At 38.6% G+C, this 23,080-nt stretch overlaps 1 pseudogene; it reads left to right on the forward strand.

The window, feature by feature from the left end:
* The first annotated feature begins 1,069 nt into the window (after window positions 1-1,069).
* On the forward strand, window positions 1,070-18,142 carry LOC131477934 (prostaglandin-E(2) 9-reductase-like; annotated as a pseudogene).
* Window positions 18,143-23,080: the final 4,938 nt, after the last annotated feature.

The following is a 23,080-nucleotide window of genomic DNA, read 5'->3' on the forward strand; positions in this document are numbered from 1 at the left end:
GTTTTATAGGGTGTGTAACAGTAATAATGACAATGAGGAAACAAGTGTGTCATATCACCTGCATTATGGCTGCAAAGTCTCAACTTACTCTGTATTTCTTTTTCTCTGCTTCTATTCTACTATTCTCTGCTTCAAAAATACGTTCTTGACATGAGGAATGAGACCGATTCTTAGGATCAACAGTGGTTAACATGAAGAACGCACTTTAAGATCTCATCTTACCAAATGTTAATGATTTTTTGGAAAAACTTCCTGAACATAGTATCTGCTTATTTCTTTTCTTTTTCAATTTATTAATTTTTTATTGGAAAGTCAAATTTTGCTGGTCTCTATTGCTTTAGGGTTTCATTGGGAGATATGTGTGTGTGTGTGTGTGTGTGTGTGTCTGTGTGTATTAGGGTGTATGTGTCTGCGTGTGTATGTATACATTTTAACAAAGACTGATGACTTAGCAGCATGTAGCAGCTGAGGTAAGAGCTGCCAATACTTGTGAAAGCAGCATTAGCAAGGTGTATATACTCTTTCCCCAATGAATTCTGGAGTTTCTATGCCCTTTCCTTGGTATTTCACTGACTTGCTTAACTGTTATGGAGGTAAGTTGTGTGATTACCCATTGAAATTTGTATACATTGGGATACAATAACCGCAGTCTTCTACTAACCTAACAACTTGTGGAATCTCATCAGTTTTAATTTCTGATCGTTGTTTCAGACACTGCAAAATTAGAAGAGATCTCTTCATGATAAATATCAGCAAAAGATCAAGAGAATGAATGCCAGCCATTGCTGTGGTTTAATGAAGCCAATATCTGTTTCTTCAATATTTTACATATTGTTTACAAAAGGAGAAATTGGAAAGGAAAAATTATAAATGAAATGGTTTCATTTTTGTTTGTGAAAAAAATCTCTTTCATATATAATAATGAATTGCTTCCAAGTCATTGCTTAAATGTGAAATATCGCTTTAAATTAACTCCTCCCCTCCATTACAGACTTTGAACAGGCAGCAGTATATTCACTTCCTGTTATTCCTTCGAAGGCAGCAGAAAGAAGCAGAGTGTGCTCTGCCAGTGAAGCTGAAAACAATGGATCCCAAACAGCAGTGTGTGGCATTAAATGATGGTCACTTCATTCCTGCACTGGGACTTGGAACCTATGCACCTGATAATGTAGGTAATCTGAGTTACTTATGCTTCAGGGAATACAACAAACTGAAACTATGCTAAATGAAAGGTGACTTAGATTTGACGAAACTCAGTTCCTATGCAGCTCTTCAGGTTTTATTTTTTCTTCAGTTCTCCAAATTAGAGCAACTTCATGCAGAAAATTTAACTTAGTCACAATTTTTCTCTACATGAGAATCAGATCCTATAGTTCCTTGTGGGTGACCTCTGACATGTGTTTTACTTGTTTCTGTTTAATTCTCCTCGCTTTGGTGAAGGAAAGAAAATGAATTTTCAGCAGGACTCTTAGCTTGTTTGCCTAGTAGCACACTGCAGATAGAATGATTTCTCTAGTAATTTTTTTCCTTACTAAAAAAAAGTATTGCCACATCACAATAGGGTAGAGTGCAGGGAAATTTTTTCTCTCTGTTTATAGAAAGCAAAGAATGGGAAAAGAGATGAGTGCTGTTCTATACACGAGTTAATCAAAGCACCATAGAATAACTACTGGAGCTTGGCAAAGCAGATTTTTATCTTACTACTCTGAAGTCTGAGCCATTTGCCGGAATTAAAATACAATGTGGTATTAGGGGGAAATAGGTATCTAATAAGATCAAGACTCTGATACTTTTTCACAACTTTTTAAAGAAACACAGGACTCCAAGCTATATGGTGTATAGTGCTATTCATGAAACTGAGCACATGGAGGGAATTACACACAGAGACGCTATCCCAAGATTATGTTATTTTTGTGACATGTCACTGTTTACTTCATATTTGAACTTCTAGCTTATTCTTGTGTACGACTCAAGGAAACCAATGAAGGTTATTCCAAGGATACATCTGAAGATGTTGGTAGTTTTTAGAGTGAGTTGAGATAAGGAGAATGGGTAAGGTCAGCAGATAAAGTTTTGACACTTGTAAATGCCTGAGTGTTATCACATCTAGGAAAAGTAGACTTCTGCCAGGGAGGGCAGAAGGATCTAGTTTGTGTTTAATTTTTAGTGTATAGAATTATGTTAACATTTCAAATTCTTCAAGTAAATGGAAAATAGCTTTATTCACATCATTGTCCCTCACCATGTAATTACAAATCTTTATCTCAATTTTGGAATGCTAACAATTTTAAATCTTATTTTATTTTTATGTTGTCCTAAATTAGTAATCCTTCCTTAAAGGGATGGCATACAATTCTTTGCAAATTGATTTAGTTTTTCACATGAAAGTCAATAACCCTTGACCATATAATTTTGAAGATTTTTTTATTTTTTTTAATCTAAAAGGTAGAATTGCATCAAGAGTGGCAGAGATAGAAAATCATGGAAAGCTTCTATTAGTTCACCCCCTAAATGCCTTCACTCCAGGCCTGTGCCAAGTTGAAGCCAGGAGCTAAGACATTAACCTGGGTGTTCCACTTAGATGTAGGAACTCAAGTACTTGATTCATCTTCTACTTTTCCCAGCTTACAAGTAGGGGAAAAATGGATGAGAAGTGGAACAGCTTGGATTAGTACTTACATCCATATGGGATCCTGGTGTCTGAGGTGGCAGCTTGAGCTCATATGGCACAGCACAGCCTCTTGAGTATACAATAGTTGCTGCTAGCAACTATTTAGGTTGGAGCAGAGCAAGGAAGACAGAATAACTCTATAGAACAGAATTAAAATCCTGCTGCCCATTCAACTGTCTTCTGTTTTTCAACCTTGCTCTGATTGTCACCAGGAGACTTGTGTTAGTCCTCATTCTTAACTTAGTTGTATTTGGACCGCAGCCCCACTGCCTTTGCAAACAGTGGACTGTATGCATCCCCTCTTTACATCGAAACTAATGGTATATATGGGACACAACCCCTCCTTAATGTGTTTAGGAGTTTTTCAACATACAGTTTATTTACATATAATTTGAAACGGGTAATTCATATCTACAGAAGTTGTTGTGTTCTGATACTTTCACTGGAAGAAGACTCACAGAAGCTTGTACCAAATTTTTCATGTTATATTCTATTTAATTCTTTCCTGTTTTAATTTTTTCTGAATTCCATAATATAAGTAAAAAACCATTATATTAACATTTATTCTTTGTACCCTTTTATCAAAGCAATAAAGCAAGCATAGTTCCTCAGGAATTTTGACTCCAGTGGTTAATAAGGATTACATTTGTGAGGACTTTCCTAAGCTGTCTATTTCTTGGTATAATTTACGAAGTGAGACGCATTTATTTCTCCAAAAATGCAAACTTATGTCATTACCTGAGGAAAATATTGGTTGTTGTAAAGATCACTGATGATGCCTGAACTTAATACATGTATCCCCAAGTAAAGAATTTGATTACTTCTCAAGGTTCCTAAGAGTGAGGCTGGGGAGGCCACAAAATAGCCTTAGATGTTGGATATCGCCACATCGATTCTTCTCACGCCTACCAAAATGAAGAGGAAGTCGGTCAGGCCATCCGCAGCAAGATTGCAGATGGCACTGTGAAGAGAGAAGACATATTCTACACCTCCAAGGTATTGTATATTTGAGGGGTAAAGGCTCTAATTAATGAGATGTGATTTGTGGGAGTGATAATTATCTATTCTGGGATTTAACGTCTGAGATGTTGCTTTAATTTCTGCATCTAAATGGTCACATTTTAAAATGTTTTCTTTAAGTTAAAATTTTATTTATTTATTTATTTATTTATTTATTTATTTATTTATTTATTCATTCATTCATTCATTCTTTCTTTCTTTCATTTAATGACATAATTGCAAAGGCTCTGGGATTTCCCTTTACTCCCTCCCCAAATCCCCTGACCACCACTGGTTTTCCCCATATTATTACAATATTATTGTCCTACATGAGCAGTCCATCTTTCTGCTATTTAAGTGTATCCTGACACTGCATCTATGGACACTGAAATAGGGTCCAGCTTCCTATTGTCAAGATACGTGTAAAAATTTCATTGGGAGTCCATTTTGGATTTGGAAGGAGAGATGCATACTGCATTATATCCTCACATCTAGTTATGATAGTCTATATTACATAGTTACTGTAAATTCCCTTAAATGTATAGCCATAAGAGAAAATCAACAACAGGAATAAATTTTTAAAATTACATCACCATGAAGTTAAATACTGAGTTCTAATGTGTAGCTGAAAAAAATGAGAAAACAAATGAAAAACCTTCTTGGAGAAAATAATACTACTATATGACTCATAAGCCAATGAATAATTTAACAAAAGAAAAGAAACTATTTTGAAGAAATAAGAAGAAAATATTAAAGCCCAGGAGTTGAAGCAAAAACAACATTAAAAGGTCTATTAATCTTATATTTTGCACAAGAGTTGCCTTGTATCAGAGAGCACATAAGAGATTTGTCTTTTTGGGTCTGATTTGTCTTATTGAATATAATGTTCTCTAGCTGGATCAATTGGTCGCAAATTGGTAGGATTCCATTCTTTTTAATGTCTGAGTAGTATTCCATGAAGTAGATGTACCATAGTTTCTTTATCCACTGCTCTTTGGATGGGCATCTGGATTGTTTCCATGTCTTTTCTATTGTAGATTGTGTTGCTGCAAACATAGGAGTACAGATGCCTGTCTCATATGCATATCTCATTTCCCAAGAGAGGACTAATATCCAGGAGTTCAAAGAGCTTCGAAACTGAGTGACAGGAAAACAAATAACCTTGTGAAGAAATGAGCAAAGAACATGAATAAACACTTCTCAAAAGAAACAAATCCAAATTGCTAACAGACATATAAAAGTGTTCAATATCTCTAGCTGTCAGAGAAATACAATTATAAACCACATTGAAGTTCCACCTAACTTCAGTGAGATTGGCTCCATTCAGAACTCTACTAACAACATCTGCTGGCATGGATGTGGGAAGAAAGGTGGACCCCTTCACTGTTGGTGGGAGTATAGGATAGTACCACACTGAGGAAGTCAGTTTGGCGAGTGCTGTAAGGATTGAAAGTATGCCTGCTGTGTGACCCAGTTTTCCCACTTCTGGGGATATATTTAAATTGCACATTTTATTATATTTTACATTTATTTTTTATTTTATATCTAATTTTTAAACATTTTGTAGTGTTCACTTCAGTTGTAGATATATGCATGCACATATATAATATTTTTGAAAACAAGATATAAATATCACAAAATGTGAGATTCTCAAATATAATATAATAGAGATAAAGTTATATTGTCATATAAATATTGTAATTTAGTGAAGACAATCTATGTTCTACATAATAGTATAGCCACAGAAGTGTCCTATTTTCATGTATTGAATTTGCACATATATAAAGCACACGTTTTTTGCTGATGAATAAGATTCCATTATGTATTACGCCATAAGGTGACGGATATTTTAGTCTGTGCCAAATTTTGGCTATTGTGAAAAGTACTGCTGTAAATACAGTTTGCAGATCTCCCTGATTCATTGTGTTCTGTTGAAATAAAATGAAATTGTGTGTTTGGAAAAAAAAATGATCCGACTCTAGGATACCATATTGAGTTAAACAGGCTAGATCGCGTAAACAAATGTCACTTGTTCTCCCTTATATGTGGGAGCCAAACTTTTGGAAACAAGAAAGAAAGAAAAGAAAAGAAAAGAAAAGAAAAGAAAAGAAAAAGAAAAGGAAAAGAAAAGAAAAGGAAAGGAAAGAAAACAGGAAAGGAAAGAAACAGGAAAGGAAAGGAAAGGAAAGGAAAGGAAAGGAAAGGAAAGGAAAGGAAAGGAAAGGAAAGGAAAGGAAAGGAAAGGAAAGGAAAGGAAAGGAAAGGAAAGGAAAGGAAAGGAAAGGAAAGGAAAGGAAAGGAAAGGGAAAGGAAAGGAAAGGAAAGAAAGGAAAGGAAAGGAAAGAAGGAAAGGAAAGGAAAAGGAAAGGAAAGGAAAGGAAAGGAAAGGAAAGGAAAGGAAAGGAAAGGAAAGGAAAGGAAAGGAAAAAGTGTCCAGGGTATCTCTGCAAACATAGCTTTGTAAATGTTGTTCTTTTCTTTTCTTTTTTTTTTCATGCAACTAGAGGTTTGATTTATTATTATTATTATTTTTAAAACTGCATTTATTTCTTTTTATGAGACAGTTTCATAGGCTCTAGGTTTCCCCCAACCCTTCTTCAAACCCTCCCCCACATTAAATTCCTCCACATTGTTGTAGTAGTACAGATTATAATCAGTCCTGATTCCTTCATTGCGGGCATGGACCATGCAGAGTCCAGCAACTGATTGTCCAGATAAATTCAACAGTTCATTCGGAATCCATCCCCGGCCTGAAAGTAGAGCTGGCAGAATATTATCCCTTCCAATGAAAAGTCCCCTACACAAATTTCAACAACAATTTACAACATGATGAAGTTAATTGACATGGTATTGAGTCACCAGTATGTTAGAAAATGCAGGTTCTTAACCACATCCTGTATCTACTCATTGACATCTCAATTACAGTTTATACAAAATCATAAATGTTGTTCTACACTTTTGTCAAAAGAGTGATTAAAGGTATTATACTACTATAATTTCAATGATATGTGACTATTAAGTACTGTATATCGGTGAAATGGACATTCTAATTCGATTATTATTTGTAGCCATTGTCTGTGTTCCCATTAAAGAAAGTTTTTCTTTTTTTCTTCTTTTTTCTTCTTATTGCTAAATTTCTTATTCAGTGAAGTATTAAGACTACTGTTGTGTAAGTCTAGAGTATGTTACTTGAAGTGTTAGAGAGAGAAAAAAGAGGGAAGAAGGTGAATGGAAAGCAAATGGATGAGGGAAACGAGAAAGTGTCATTAAATCCTTAAATTTTATCTAATATATAGTTTTAAAGATTTATTTTATTTTTATTGGAAAATCAGATATATAGAGAGAAGAAGAAATGGAGAGGAAGATCTTCCGTCAGTTGATTCGCTCCCCAAGAGACCACATTGGCCAGAGCATGCCGATCCACAGCCACTGATGTGTGATGTTCACTCCTTGTCTGTTTCTATATGTGATATAGTGTTAGGGATCATATTTGATGGCTGAGAACTGATGGATACTTAAAATCTTTGTGGAAGCTCATTACTTCATCTTCAGTAGTGAGGTTTTTCTGGTAGTGTGGTGTTCGTTAGCAGTTCCTCTTGTATTCAGAAGTTCAACTCTTTGTCTTATTCTATCCATGGCATTAGTGGTTCTGTTGACAAATCTATCAGTCATGGGATTACCTTTAAAAACGAATATGTGCTTTTGTTTTGAAGACTTTGTGACACTCTCCACTGTTTCAAAGTTTGTATAAAATGTAGTATGTTGAAGATCCTTGCTAGTCATGCTTTTTGGGGTTTTAGACACTATGTGTCTATATGTCCATAACTTTCTATATATAGGGTACTTCTCTACTGTTGTTTCATTGACAAAGTTTTCTTAGCCATTCCTCTGTACCATTCCTTTGGGAATTCCAGAAACATATTCCAGAGATCCAGGACATTGTTTCAGTGTGTAATTTTATATTTTTCCTTTTTTATTTGACGTAGATATTTGAAAAAAATCTCTCATTGAGACAATTTGTTCCTTTTTATGCTTTTCTATTTCTTTGCTAATGTCTCCCATTGTGTTTTATTTGCTTTTTCATTTATAGTGTTTCTTTTGCAATATCTTTAGCTCTTTACTGCGTAACACACGACAAACGTAATAAAACCAACTGCCACTGCTGATAATTGATGACATATTTCTCTTCTCTGTAATATCCACTAAGGATTATTCTGTTTACTAGTAATATCCAAACAAATGTTGGAGGTGCTGATGAAGTGCCAAAGCACAGAAGATCCAAAAAGAAGAGGTCAATATGTTTCTGTGTTCAGTGATGCTTAACTAGTAAAATGATTCTCAATATTAGGTCAAAAAAAAGGTGAACTTGACTAATGTATTATTCAGCATCTTTTCCTTTGTTTAACCCCTATAGCTTTGGTGTACTTTCTTTCGACCAGAGCTGGTCCGAAAAGGCTTGGAACAGTCACTGAAAAAACTTCAGCTGGACTATGTTGATCTGTACCTTATGCATTACCCAGCAGCTATAAAGGTAGGCAGTTAATCTCGTCAAATGTATTGCATGTTAGCTATTTGTACAACCATCATTTTCATGAATGACATATTTGCAGAAGTTTAACATGTAATATATAGTAACCACTCAGATTGTCTTCAGCAATATAATTTATTGGATTATGCAAATGGTAGCCCAACTCAGGAGTAATGTATCTCAGATTTAATGCAGCTTTAGGAAATACTTTAATAGTCTCAATTTTTACACTGCACTACCCCTGGTTTAAAGTTTTTCTCACAGCCTTTCAACAGTGATTAATTTGACTCAGGCACAACTCAAAACTATGGCACTTACCATTGGATAGCTGTTCTACATCTTCTAGTGTTGTAGTTATTGTGGAACAGAGTATTGATCTGTAATCTTTGCTCCAAGTGCTTGCTGTTTGATGTATGTATTATTGGTGAGATGAGATACATTGACTCTTTAACTTGGGTGAAACTTACAATCCATTATTGGTGGAGTTAAAGGTCATGTAATTTTTAATTATCATAGTAAAAGAAAGATATCTTTTCTCTAAACAAATTAATAGGGCAGAAAAATACCAACAATCCTCTCACTCCTAGAGGATTTTGATAATATTCTCATTAACACACAATATATATACAGAAAGAGGGTGTATTGCATGGTGTGCACGTGCCAATTTGGCAATATTGTGAATACATATTTGTCTCTGTTTTAGCCTGGGGAAGAGCTATTCCCAAAAGATGAACAAGGAAAAGTCATACATGACACAGTGGATATCTGTGCCACTTGGGAGGTGAGTGTTGGGAAAATCAAATATAAAGACAGCAGAATGGAGTCACAGGGTTACAATTAAAGTGACAGATCAAGCATTCTTGAGTGCAGGATCATGTCATTATTAAGAGTTAACGTATTCAAGTGGGAAGGCGTAAGTCTGAACTGGGATGACACAGACAGAATTGGAGAAGAATTAGGGGCAAGCAAGGTGATTTCAGATTTCTTATCTTGTAAAACCGTTTCTCTGATTGTCTATATAGGACACAAGCACTTGTTCTCTCATCCCCTCTGCTCATAATCTCTTGACAGTGTGTTTTCGATGCTGCCGTTGTGTCATTATGGTATTTTTGCCACTTAAGAAACGTTCTTCATAATCTTGCTTCTCAGGTCTTGGAAAAGTGCAAAGATGCAGGATTGGCCAAGTCCATCGGGGTATCCAACTTCAACCGCAGGCAGTTGGAGATGATTCTGAACAAGCCAGGCCTCAAGTACAAGCCTGTGTGCAACCAGGTGAGGACACTCAGCTTCCTTCTTCTTTTTATTTTTTTAATTTTCAACCCCCTTTTTTTTTAAAGATTTGTTTATTTTTATTACAAAGTCAGATATACAGAGAGGAGGAGAGACAGAGAGGGAGAACTTCCTTTCGATGATTCACTCCCCAAGTGAGCCGCAATGGCCAGTGCTGAGCTGATCTGAAGCTGGGAACCTGGAACCTTCTCTGGGTCTCCCACGTGGGTGTAGGGATCCAAAACTTTGGGCCATCCTTGACTGCTTTCCCAGGCCACAAGCAGGGAGCTGGATGGGAAGTGGAGCTGCCAGGATTAGAACCGGTGCCCATATGGGCTCCTGGCGCGTTCAAGGCGAGGACTTTAGCCGCTAGGTTACATGGCCACCGGGCCCAACCCCTTCTTCTTATACCAGTGGCAGGAGTCCATTTCCCCTTCACTCCTATCCCACATATAGTTCAGAATGAATGTTTTATAGGCAGAGCTTTAGTCTGGCTAGACAACAAGTAGTGTCATCAGTTACTTCTTGGCTTGGTAACGTCTTAGTGAAAAGGTTGGGAGACATATGTGCTGAAATAAGTGGGGGTAAATATGAGCAAGAAGGGCACTTGTCAATAAACAATCCTCAGTGAGAAGATAGATTTGTTGCAGACCATTGCAGAGTATCTAGAAGGATGCCTAGAACATTGACTGCTGACCCTGCACCCACGTGGGAGACCCGGAAGAGGTTCCAGGTTCCCGGCTTCGGATTGGCGCGCATCGGCCCGTTGCGGCCCACTTGGGGAGTGAAACATCGGATGGAAGATCTTCCTCTCTGTCTCTCCTCCTCTGTGTATATCTGGCTGTAATAAAATGAATAAATCTTTAAAAAAATAACTCTCTAATTGTTAATGCTGTAGTAATAACCATCATGAGGTATAAATCTTTGTCATCTCTGTCACTCTTTTTCCCTTTTTTACATATTTGTAACTGTAGACCATGAATTTTTATTCACTGTTCAGATGAGAATTTTTTTTTCTCATTATTTGTTAGATGTTGAAATGTAGTCAAATTGGTAAGAATTCTATTGTAATGACTTTTTTTTTATTTCATCAGTTCCCATAAGTTTTAAAAGACTCTTTGTTTTTTAGCACCATTGAAGTCCAAGTTGCAAAGTATGACTTCTTTTTCCCCCATGTGGTGTTTGACATTTGCTTAACACCAAATCATTCTTATCATACAACCAAGATCTAGTCACAGATATGCTTTTCTTAGGAATGTCATGTTTTTACATTTCTAGGAAACAAACTCTTAGAATGATTTCTTAAAATCATCCTTATTGCAGTACTGTCAATGAGGCACAGCATGGTGAGATAGGCTTGTGAAGCCTGCAGCCCACGTGAAGACAAGTTCACGTTCTTGTTGTCCATTTGCAGCCTAGCTATGTGGAAACACATTTAACACAGTACAATTTACCACAAGTGCTTGGGCCCCTGCCATCAACTGGGGAACCCAGGTAGAGTTTGGGGAACCACATTAGGCCTGGGTCAGACCTGGCTGTGGTAGTCATTTGTGAAAGTGAACCAGTAATTAGAGGTTCTCTCTTTTTTCTTACTCTCTTGCTCTTTCTCTCTGTTTGCTTGTCTTTCAAATAAAATACAATTTTAAATGCAAAATTTAATGAAAACTGGGTTGTATTTTGTCTAATTTTGTTTGTCGAATTTTGTCTAATTTGGTGTTTCAATTCTAAATGCAGCTATTTTTGTTTTCCGAATTTCCATTTATTTTAATATTAGCTGGCATTAAATGTATTCTGATATTTGAATCTCTCTACAGGTGGAATGCCATCCCTATCTCAACCAGAGCAAGCTGCTGGATTTCTGCAAGTCCAAGGACATTGTTCTGGTGGCCTATGGAGCTTTGGGGTCAAGTCGAGATCCCAAATGGTAAAAGAAAACAGAAAGGTTACTTGAAATAACCACTGCTGATGAAATACTACAGATTATAAACACTTAGTATTATAGTTTTTCTCAGGTGACTTAGAGAGAGGTTACTCTGCATTTGTAGCAACACCTCAAATGATATGAACTGCTGGTTCAAGGACTACCTTTGATAAGCACTGATTTAGTGGGCCCCTATAGTGTGTTTTGGAAACCATTTATTAAGCTGCTCAGGCTCAGGAATTCAGCCTTTCTACCTTGCATTCAAGGGTGGACCAGAGTTTCCCAGTTCTCTTGGAAGATCCAGTGGTTTGTGCCTTGGCCAAAAAGCACAAACGAAGTCCAGCCCTGATTGTCCTTCGCTACCAGCTGCAACGTGGGGTTGTGGTCCTGGCCAAGAGCTTCATTGAGAAGGAGATCAAAGAGAATATTCAGGTAATGAGAAACTGGGATTGGAGGAATCAAGTATCCTACAAAGTATCCTTACTATTTGTTCTTTGTAAGACATCTTTGAGCCAAGTCTTCATTCGTATATTCAAGGCTTGATCCATTTTTGAGACATGATGTGTAGACATAATTATAATTGGACAGCAAACAGAGCATCAAGATTTGGCATTAAATGGTAATTTACTTGGTAGCGTCATATAAATGATGTGTTTTATGAAATTAGGGCTTTAAATTCAATGATTTCTTTGTTTATAGACTATTATATATATTTACAATGTCAAAATTTACATAGTTAAAATTTACAAGTTTGTATTTTCACTTAGTTTCCCTGTTTTTTACAGCACTTGCTCCAATATTGGTCCATTTAAATGAACTAACTGTGTGTGTATTTTTAAAAAGATTTATGCATTTTATTTAAATGTCAAATTAGGGAAAGAGAGAAGTAGAGAGATAGAGAGACAAAGACAAAGATCTTCCATGCACTGTTTCACTTACTATATAGCTGCAAAGGCAAAAGCTGGACTCGTATGAAGCTTGGAGCTGAAGTTCTTCCTACTCTCCCCCATTGTGGACCAAGGAACTGGATTGGAAGTGAAGTATCTATGATTTACAGGAGGAAGATCAGCTTTTTATGGCACCAGCCATTGTATCTGTATTTTTAGCCAAGTACGCATTATTTAACAATTAACTGTTCTAATCATGAAACAAAATATTTTACTCACAAAAGATTATACAAAATTAATTTTTCATCTAATCATTATAAGGCTGAAGATTGCCTCTCGCTCAGTCTCAACTTACCCAACTTGTGCTGTATCTTGAGCTCTCCTGTGCTTGTGATCCACTCCCTCATGTATTTATTTTATTTTTTAAGATTTATTTATTTTATTACAAAGTCAGATATACAGAGAGGAGGAGAGACAGAGAGGAAGATCTTCCATCCAATGTTTTCACTCCCCAAGTGAGCCGCAACGGGCCGATGCACGCCGATCAGATGCCGGGAACCTGGAACCTCTTCTGGGTCTCCCACACGGGTGCAGGGTCCCAATGCATTGGGCCGTCCTCAACTGCTCTCCCAGGCCACAAGCAGGGAGTTGGATGGGAAGTGGAGCTTCCGGGATTAGAACCGGCACCCATATGGGATCCCGGGGCATTCAAGGCGAGGACTTTAGCCACTAGGCCACGCCACCGGGCCCTCCCTCATGTATTTTTAAATGAGAAACGCCCTTGTGGAGTTTTGATTGAGCATGTGTGACAAAGCAAGGGACAGAGCTCAATCCTACACTGAATGACCTTGAATAGGAGATGAGAGGACAGCATACCTTACAGTGGCCTTGATCACAGCCCTGGTTCCTGGAATCCACATCCACTCCATCCCCAAGTTCTCAGCTCAGAGATGAGGACAATCTGCTTACTCCACACAAAGGAGACAGGCCCAGCTACCTGTTCTGGGCAGCCTGGACACCATGGTCTTTCAAGAGTGGCAGTAAGTTGGTGAGAAAGAGAGAGGCTCTGGTGTGTCACGGACAGCATGAATGCAGCCACAAGGCCCTCTTTGGCTTCCAATTTCATGAGGCAGTACTTTTTCATCCTGCATCCAAGTATTCGAGACTTCACTTCATCACATTGCACAGTGCACTTGCTTTGATTTCACTGCATTGGATGAAAGCCAATGAAGTTATTGTGTCTGCAGTGATTTCAATCTATTTTCATATTTTTAAAGACTCTCCATGCTAATTTCCATTATTGTAGCACTAGTTTACATTCCCATGAATAATTAGTTTTATTCATGAGTGATTTTTAATGTCTTAAAATATTTGAAATATTGGGCCCGGTGGCGTGGCCTAGCAGCTAAAGTCCTCGCCTTGAAAGCCCCGGGATCCCATATGGGCGCCGGTTCTAATCCCGGCAGCTCCACTTCCCATCCAGCTCCCTGCTTGTGGGCTGGGAAAAGCAGTCGAGGACGGCCCAATGCATTGGGACCCTGCACTCACGTGGGAGACCCGGAAGAGGTTCCTGGTTCCCGGCTTCGGATTGGCGCGCATCGGCCCGTTGCGGCTCACTTGGGGAGTGAAACATCGGACGGAAGATCTTCCTCTCTGTCTCTCCTCCTCTGTGTATATCTGGCTGTAATAAAATGAATAAATCTTTAAAAAAAAATATTTGAAATATCTCAGGATTTTCCAGTTTGGCAAATACTCAACATAAGATTAATAAAACATTGTACTTCTCTAACAGATATTTGAATTTGAGTTGTCTTCAGACGACATGAAAAGTCTAGATGGATTGAACAGAAATGTTCGATATTATCCTGCTGATTTGTAAGTAGCTTTACAAAGTGTGTTGCCTGAATTTATGTTCTGAGGAGGAATGTAAGATCTGTATTAGCCTCTATTCCCATAGTGTCTGCAAAAAGGCACCATGGGAACCACCCAAGAGAACTGGCTAAAACTTGTAAATTGAGATTCACTTCCTCTTCCTCTTGCTCTTCCTCTTCCTCTTACCTGACTGAAAAAATTTTCCATAGTCTGTAATCTCAGGAGGAAATTTGTTTTTTTTTAAATCATCTCCAAGCTTGTTTGTTTTACAGGCCATTAAGATAATTCACATTCCAGATTTTTGTAGATTTATAAGTAAACAATTAGTGTCAGTAACTAATGTGCAGGTTGAATACACATTTGTATGAACAACTGATTTAGTTTTGGTAGATCTGTACAAAATAGTATTGGATCTAAAAGTACTTGAAAAAAATTAGCTTATATTGTAAACCATGTGAATTGTCTTCTATTTCTTTTGTAAAATTGTTTGACAATGTTCTTCCCTAAACTTATACATGTAAGAAATTACAAATTGAATTTTAAAATTTCAGTAATAGTTTTTAGAAAATTTATTTTATTATTATTTTTAAATAATCTTTACATAGTTGATTAGGGTACAAAGGGTCAAGGGTTACAGGATGAAAGTGGGTAATACCATTGTTTCCACACTAATATCATTTTTTCCCTGTATCTGGGGTCATGGGAGAAAAAAAAGGAAAATCCCCACCCAGCCTCCCACCCATCCCAGATCCCCAATGTGAGGCACGCTCTGAGGGTCCTGCTCAAGCAGTTTTGATATTTCAACAGTTCTGGATTGCTGTCAATCTCACCGTTCCAATCGCGATGAAACCTATTCAGAGTACACTGGCTGACATAGTCTCTTCATGGTTGGGGTTCTGAGATCAGCAGTTCAATTGGAGGGATCTCCAAAGAAACTTCATCTGATATGATCCCAGACCTGATTCTTGCATGAGTTTGTCAGTACAGGGTCTGATACTGTCTGTCACCCTAATCAGCTTATGCACATGCTGGTCTTTGCTATTGCCAGGTCAGTTCTGTTTCCAGCCCTGTGATCCACTTGAACCAATGGGTGTTGTAGTCCAGCTCGATCCTACCCACTTCCTATTCAGCCCTCATGCAAACAAGTGGGAGCTGCAGCCTTGTCAGGGCGACTCCCCATAACCCCCACCAGTTCTACACCCTACCCTGGTTCCCATGCTTGCCCGTATATACTGCAAACTTGTTCAGCATGTCCCACATCCCATTTAGCTCTCATACATGTCAATGGGCATTGAAGCCTAGTCAACCCAACCAACCTACTATCCAGTCCACACACATACTGGCAGGTGCCTATCTGTCTAGCCACCCCTTCCCCTCTCCTGGTTTTCATGCTGTCCAGTAAGAGTGGTAACCCAAGAGGGAGGTGCCCACTATCTCCCTACTCGGCCACTCCCATCCTGGATTATGCATTCTCCAGGTGGTTCTGGCATTTGACTTGACAGACTTAGCTCCCAGTGCCAGCCTCTGCCAGCTGATGCTGTGGCTAGGCCCAACCATCCCTCACCCACTCTAATTGTTGCTTGCACCAGTCAGAACAGTCAGCCCACCCTGGGCCTTCCCTTATCCAGCTCACATGAGGCCCACAGGTACTGCAGCTCTGCCTAGTCTGGTCTGCCCCCATCCTGACTCATGCTTTCCAATGGAAGTGATTGTCCAGCAGGGGAGCCCACATTCCCTTACCAGCTTTGCCTGCTCCCCACCCCCCTCCTGGTTTTCACATATGCTGTTTGGGCACTGCAACCACATCAGGTACAGGTAACCTCACCTTGGCATTCCTTAATGTGCACTGGTATGTGTCGCAACCGAACCTGGCCCGACCCACACGCTATTCTGGTGCTCGAATTCGCCAGTGAGTGATGTGAACGGATTCAGCCTGGTCTGCCCCTGACCCATGCCAAATGTATGTCAGTGGGATAATTTCCATAGCCTGTTCTAGGCTGTTTCCTATCATGTTGGTTGTACTTACCTGCTGGGTCTGTGTCCTGCCAGAGGGGTTGCCCAGGCTCCTCCATCAGAACCTCTCCCGATGCCAGATTTTGCACATACCAGGGGATCCATGATCCAGACCTATTCAGTTCACCTCCTGTCCTAGCAGGAACAGTAGGCTTTCCTGACTGGCATTCAACCCAATCTGGTTCTTGCTGTTGGATGTTTCAGCCCAGCCACGGCTCGTCCATACCCACATACAGCTCACACATGGCTCAGCAGGGGCTGAGACTTAGCCTAGTCCATCCCACATCTATCCTGGTCCTCCAGGATACCAGAAGGTGTGGGAGTCTGACCCGGCTTGGTGCGTGCCAATAATACTTGAAAATAAGATCTCAGAGATCTTCAAAGATTACTCATAAAAACACTTTTAGGGGAAAGATGGATGAGTGATACCAAAATAAAATATAATTTATGTGGTGTTGAATTTCAATACATTAAAACATTACACTAATAACAAAATCAAAGGCCAAAATAATACTTTACTTTGGGTAATGTTGAGAACAACACCTAATAATTCTGAAGTATGATAATATTAAGTTGAAATGTAACAAATTATATGAAAAACTATTTAAAATACAAAATAAGCATAGCTCATATATTTGCACAAATGCATATTCTCACCATATGAAGTTGTTCTTACAGATTTGCAAATTAATTTTCAGCATATTGAAATCTCCCTCTTTTTCTGTGTTTAAGAACTCAAAACTTTTCTCCACTTTGAGAAAGGCCGACTTTACAAGGTTATTGGAAACACAATTTTCTGAAATATGGTGATCTCATTAGAGATGTTGAAGTCTTCAAAATAAATCATAAAACAGTAAGAACAAAACAAGAAAACAGAGTAGAAGAGAATCTGCAGCCAACAAAAGATCCTTACTCCCATTTTTCCACTAAGTTTACAGGAGCTAGAAAAAACATTCAAAAGCAAGGATTATTATAAGTCTACATATTCAAAATTAAAAAAAATGTGTTATAGTTGTTAATGTTTGTTACAGAGACAAATGAGAAATACATCAGGGAAATCATGTGGACATGTAGTGACGAGACATGAATAATTCCCACAATCATTCACTTTACATAAATACGTATTTTTAAATGTAATAAGTAATTATTGTGTTTTTACTGTATATTTTCAGTAGTTAGGAAAATGGAGAAACATGCAAACTACACAGTAAACATCTTGACACTGAACTCTGTCCTATCAAATAAGTTCAATTAGTATTGTATTGAATGATGAGGTAGGAGCAATCAATAAAACTAATCAAACTGGTGTCAAATTGCTAACAGTAACATATACATCCTAAATCGTTTTCTTTCAGTGTTAAACAGTTTGTGTATGTTTGCTGTTCATAAACACAAGCTACATTTCATTTATCATTGAGAACATATGTAAGATAGTCTTGAATATGGCTTTGTGTAATTGCAAGATACAATTATGTGAAAGGTATATGCTTGAATTCTTTATTCTGGATGTTCAATATGGTACGTTCAAGGTAAAGCGTATAATGTGCAAACTTAGAGCAATGTTATATATTTGTCATAAAGTAATGCTCTTTAAGATTTTAAGATGGAGAGTTAGCTTATTTTCTTTCAAATTTTTTGATAGTGCCACAAAAATCACTTTTTTTTTGCTTTAGGAATGTAGTCACTGAGTTTAAACTATGCTCTTCTCATTTCAGCTTTATTGGACACCAAAATTATCCATTTTCTGATGAATATTAGCCTGAAGACCTTTATTATAGTTTCTACTACAAGCTCCTGCCTGTGGACAATGGTGCAGGGGACATGGCAGATGTTGGTGACTGGGCACCCTCTTCTGGTTATTCCGTTTTACAGCAATTCACTTTTACTTGGATTTGTACCCATAGGAGATAAATTCATGGCTGTAAAACTTTTGTCATTGTGGAAAACCAAATGATCTTTTATTAAAAATTTTACCTACACTATTACTATTGTTTGCGTGCATTGTTTCATTCTGACTCTTTAGACCCTTAAACTGATTTGCCTTGAAGTTTGGAGATCACTGTGGGAAATTGTAGCAGTGAGTCCACAGTACTTGCTGGGATACACCTGCGAATCCCTGTCAGTCTGCAGAGAGTTTGGAAAAGATTTTCAGTCACTGTTTCTCCAGTGCTTTCAACAAGAAAACTCACAATATAAGCCCAAACATCCTGAGGATTTATATTGTCAGGAAAAATCAAAGATGACCAATAGTCCAGTGATGTCTTCTGGCAGCTTTTGATAAGGCACCGATATTAGAATATTTGGTATATTTACAGCACATTAAGTTTTTTTTATAAAGATTTATTTATTTTACTAGAAAGTCAGATATACAGAGAGGAGGAGAGACAGAGAGGAAGATCTTCCGTCCGATGATTCACTCCCCAAGTGGCCGCAATGGCCGATGCGCGCCAATCCGAAGCCAGGAGCCAGGAACCTCTTCTGGGTCTCCCACACGGGTGCAGGGTTCCAAGGATTTGGACCGTCCTCGACTGCTTTGCCAGGCCACAAGCAGGGAGCTGGATGGGAAGTGGGGCCATCGGGATTAGAACCGGCGCCCATATGGGATCCTGGGGCGTTCAAGGAGTGGACCTTAACCATTATGTTATCGCTCCAGGCCCAGCACATTAAGTTGTAAAGTTGAAGAGGTGGTTGCAAACCATCATTTCCTGTCTATTCATTTAATGCTTTTTCAGAATACTGAAAAGATGACTGCTCACAAAATTGTGAGGCCACCCTGACCCATTTATAATTGTGGACAGTCCCACAATCTTACCCTGAGGTTCATACTGCAAAACCGATTTTTAAATTTTCTGTTCATTATAACTATGCCTTCTTATTATGTCTCAGAAAAACACAGAAATCTTGAATGCATGGGCAAAAGTCTGATGCAAAAATATCTTGACATCTTGCAAAGCAGAACAAATGGAAGGGATACTGTGTAGGTTCCAGGATTCCTCCTATAACCAAGGACAAAGACGTCAGGCTGTCACCTTGTTTCAAAGAAACCAGTAAGATGAATTTAAGTTCTTGTCCGGGTGTCAAAGACAATTCATGAGACATGACACACAGTGAGGGCAGAAGTCGAGTCTTATTTCAATGATAGCCAAAACCCCAGCAAAGGAGAGGGGCTGATGAAAAGGAAGAACAAGCTGCTGGGGTCTCACAGTGCAGGGATATTTGCATGTCTCTAGTGTGTTATCCACATGAGCAAAGGTGATGGCTATATTAGACACTATGAAGGCAAGGGTATTCTTAATGGAGTCTGTTCTAACTTGTTTTTCTAGAAACGTAAATGTTATCGATTGGCAAATATTTGTTACAAGGGGCTTCCATCTCACTCTGTTTAGTGCACACATACTTATCAGGAGCATCACTATATGTAATAGCAAGAAGCTACAGGATGTGGCCAATGTAGCCTGATCTTAGTCCTGGGTTCCCTCACTCTCAATAGTAATACCAGGAGGAATGAAGAATTTCTTCAAAGAAGGGCCAATGTGCTTTGTGGTTCTGGTACAGATGTCCTTTGAGTCTTGACATAGTTTAATTTCTAGTGACTACTTTTGGCAGAGTTGTAGGGCTTCTAGAAAAGCCAATCTAAGTCATGGCTATAGTCTGTTTGATGTCCTGGCTTTTTGCATCACACACACAATAAATCTCTCAATAACTTTGTTGTTGTTGTTTTTACTAATTTTGGATGTTAAAGACAAGATTGCAAGAATGGAAATGTGGTTGGGAAAGTTTAACAGGCTCCCTATCCCTTTGCTGACTGTGCCACAGTCAGAAGCTGGGAGGAGTGAGAAAGTGATCCACCCTGTTATATCACACCATCATGCATTCAACTCAGCATGCTGGACGAAGTTTGATAATTTTGCTATCTTTTAAGACAGAAGAGCTAACTTTAAAATAATTTCCTTCTATTCTCATCCAAGTTAATTTCACATAGCATTCAACTTCCAAAACTTTGTACAACATGCTTATTCCTTCAATACCTGTTTCTGTTAAAATTTTCTATCAAAACATGCTTTCAACTTTCCTTCACCAACAATCATTCTTATGCTTATAGCTTTTTTTGGTAAAAACAAAACAAAACAAAAAAACAAAAACTGCATTCCCACCTGCTAGTTCCTTCAATTTACACCACAGCTTTCAATACCTCTTGATTGAAAAATAAGCATCTTTTACAACATGAAGCATCTTAACCCATAGTTACTGCAAAGCATTTTTGAATTTTGGAAAACTGTGAAAACAGTTTTCTTGAACACTAAGAGCCTCAGAAAAATATTATGGTTTGTGTCCTTTGAGGTCTGGCTTATTTCATGAAGCACAATGATTTCCATTTTCTTTGTTTCTATTGAAAAAGACAGATTTTCCTCCTTTTTGTGGTTGAAAGCATTCCATCAACCATATAAACCACATTTTCTTTATCCAGTTATCAAGTTATGGACATTTTGGTTAATTCCAAGTGTTATATATTGTGAATTGAACAATTAAAGACACAGAGATGCAGGTAACTATGTTGGTTTCATTTCCATTAGGTAAATTTCCAGGTCAGGGATGACTGGAGATCAAATTTCAGCTTTCAAGGAATCTCTGAAATGGTTGTTCTAATTGACATTCCCACTAATATGCGGTGTTTATTTATGAGAGGTTTCTTGATGTCTCAAAATCTTCGTAAATATTTCAGTGTTTTCAAGATTGGCAAATATTCACCGCAAAAATTAAATATTGTATTTTTGTAAACAGATACTTGGATTGCAGTTGTCTTCAGAGGACATGAAAACATTAGACGGCCTTGCGGGTGCAAGGTCCCAAGGCTTTGGGCCGTGCTCATCTGCTTTCCCAGGCCACAAGCAGGGAGGTAGATGGGAAGCGGTGCTTCTGGGATCAGAACCGACACCCATATGGGATCCTGGTGCATTCAAGGGGAGGGCCTTAAATGTTATGCTATCACACCGGGTCTGAGTGCTGGATTTTAAGAAGTGAGTGGACACAAGGACTCAGAGTTATTACCTAGATCCAGAGCTCCAAAATTTGCACTCATGCAGGGTGGAGGGGGTGGGACCAACAAATCCTCTCCAAGAGGTTGACTAGCTCTGCCAGTGTGGATTTGGCTCTCTATTAGCAGGACAAGTGGTATCTACCTGTGACATCTTTTAGGCTACTCTGAATAGAAAAAGCCCCTTTGAAGTGTATGTCTGTGTGGGTGGAGTCAGGAAGCACCAGCCAAAGTTCTTGGGTGGAGCAGTATCCCAGAGTACTACCTGAGAGGAGACAGGAGTGTTAGAGCACCTCTGGCTGCTTCCAAAGGGGGAGGGAATACTGGGACTAATTGCTTTGTTCTGAGTCTCTCCACTCACCCAGATGTGAACACCATCCAGAATACCTTCTCACTCTACGTTGCACCCTTTGACTACAATCCGTGTGCACAGAACTCTGAGCCTCTGAAGTCAGACTAGATTGCTGCATGAGACTCCAATCACAACTTGCAATTGTTCTATTTGTTTGGGAGAGAGATTGTGAGGGAGAGTGTGGTCCCCAATTCATATGGAGGATGTTTCCTTATTTTGGGGGTTTAAGGACTTGCCTACACCAGTTACCCTGAACCCACTGTCCACCGTGATGGAAAGTGCTATTGTAAGACTGGGTTCTGTGGCCACTGCTGCCCTATTAGGACCATCTGGACCCCTGAGATTCAGTCAAACCTGTTAGTGCTATGGGTAAATGGGGGCCATTAAGGAGAGCTTGGTTCTTGTCTCATGTCAAAGAAATGCCACACAAAGCAGTGAGCAAAGCAATATTTATTCAAGTCAGGAATCAAACCACCTTGCCATAACAGTCAGAGGGGAAGCTCTATGGAGCTCAGAAAATGGTCAAATGGAGTCTATTAAGCACAATTCAAAGACCAATCAGAGGGTGGAAACAAAACGTATCAGACAAAACTTATCAGAATTGCAATTCTGTCTGGCTTAGCTATGATAAAACATACAAGTCAAAGCCGTTAGAAGGGTGGGTTAATGACTTCTTTCTATTGTCATGATAGGATCAGAAACACAGAAGGGTAGGTTCACTGCCTGTTTGCTGTTCTTATGATAAAACTAGAAACTCAGAAGAAACTTGTTATTTTGTTTCTCTAAGAACAGCTTCTTGGCAGAAGCAAGCATTTTGTACAATTTAAAAGTGCACAAGAATTTCTCCGCCTCTCATTCCAACAGGGATCTAAACCTATTACTTCATGAAACTCCTTACACTATAATGCAGAACTACCCTTCTAGACTGAATGTAAAAGCCAGTGAGGACTGTGGAATTCTTTGTTGCCAGGATTGGAGATCCCTAAACAGGGCCAGATGAGGCAGGGGTTGTAGTTCCTCATCTTAGCAATCAGGACAGGTCATCCTTTCTCTCAGATGGATTCTATGTGCTGTTTCTTTGATACTTCTCTGGGTTCCTTACCTCTTGGGAAGGTGGGTTGGTGCCTGGATGTGGTTCCTGTTCACATTATTGTCCATGAATGGGTACCTGTTTAAGTTACTGTGCATAGATGACTATCTGTTCAAATTAGTATATTTTGTTACTCAGCCACCATCTTGCTGCAATCTCCTCAGTTTAAGATATTTTCCCTCAGTTTTTAAAAATTATCAGTTCATTTCTTTAATTCTGTGTATTTGTGTTTGTGTATGTATTGTAATGCAGAATACATGGCATTTCACTATAAAGATAAAATGAAAGGACTGGTGTCTGATTGTAGTTTAATAAGGTCAGAGTCTCTTCTTTCATATATATTATGTAATAGTAAACTGGTTGCACATCTCTCCTTCACTATGACATACTGCTTTAAGTTTGCTCCTCCCACATGTCCTAGAACTGGTCAGACAGCAGGCGTG

This window comes from Ochotona princeps, chromosome 10, assembly GCF_030435755.1.
Source record: "Ochotona princeps isolate mOchPri1 chromosome 10, mOchPri1.hap1, whole genome shotgun sequence".
Taxonomy (NCBI): domain Eukaryota; kingdom Metazoa; phylum Chordata; class Mammalia; order Lagomorpha; family Ochotonidae; genus Ochotona; species Ochotona princeps.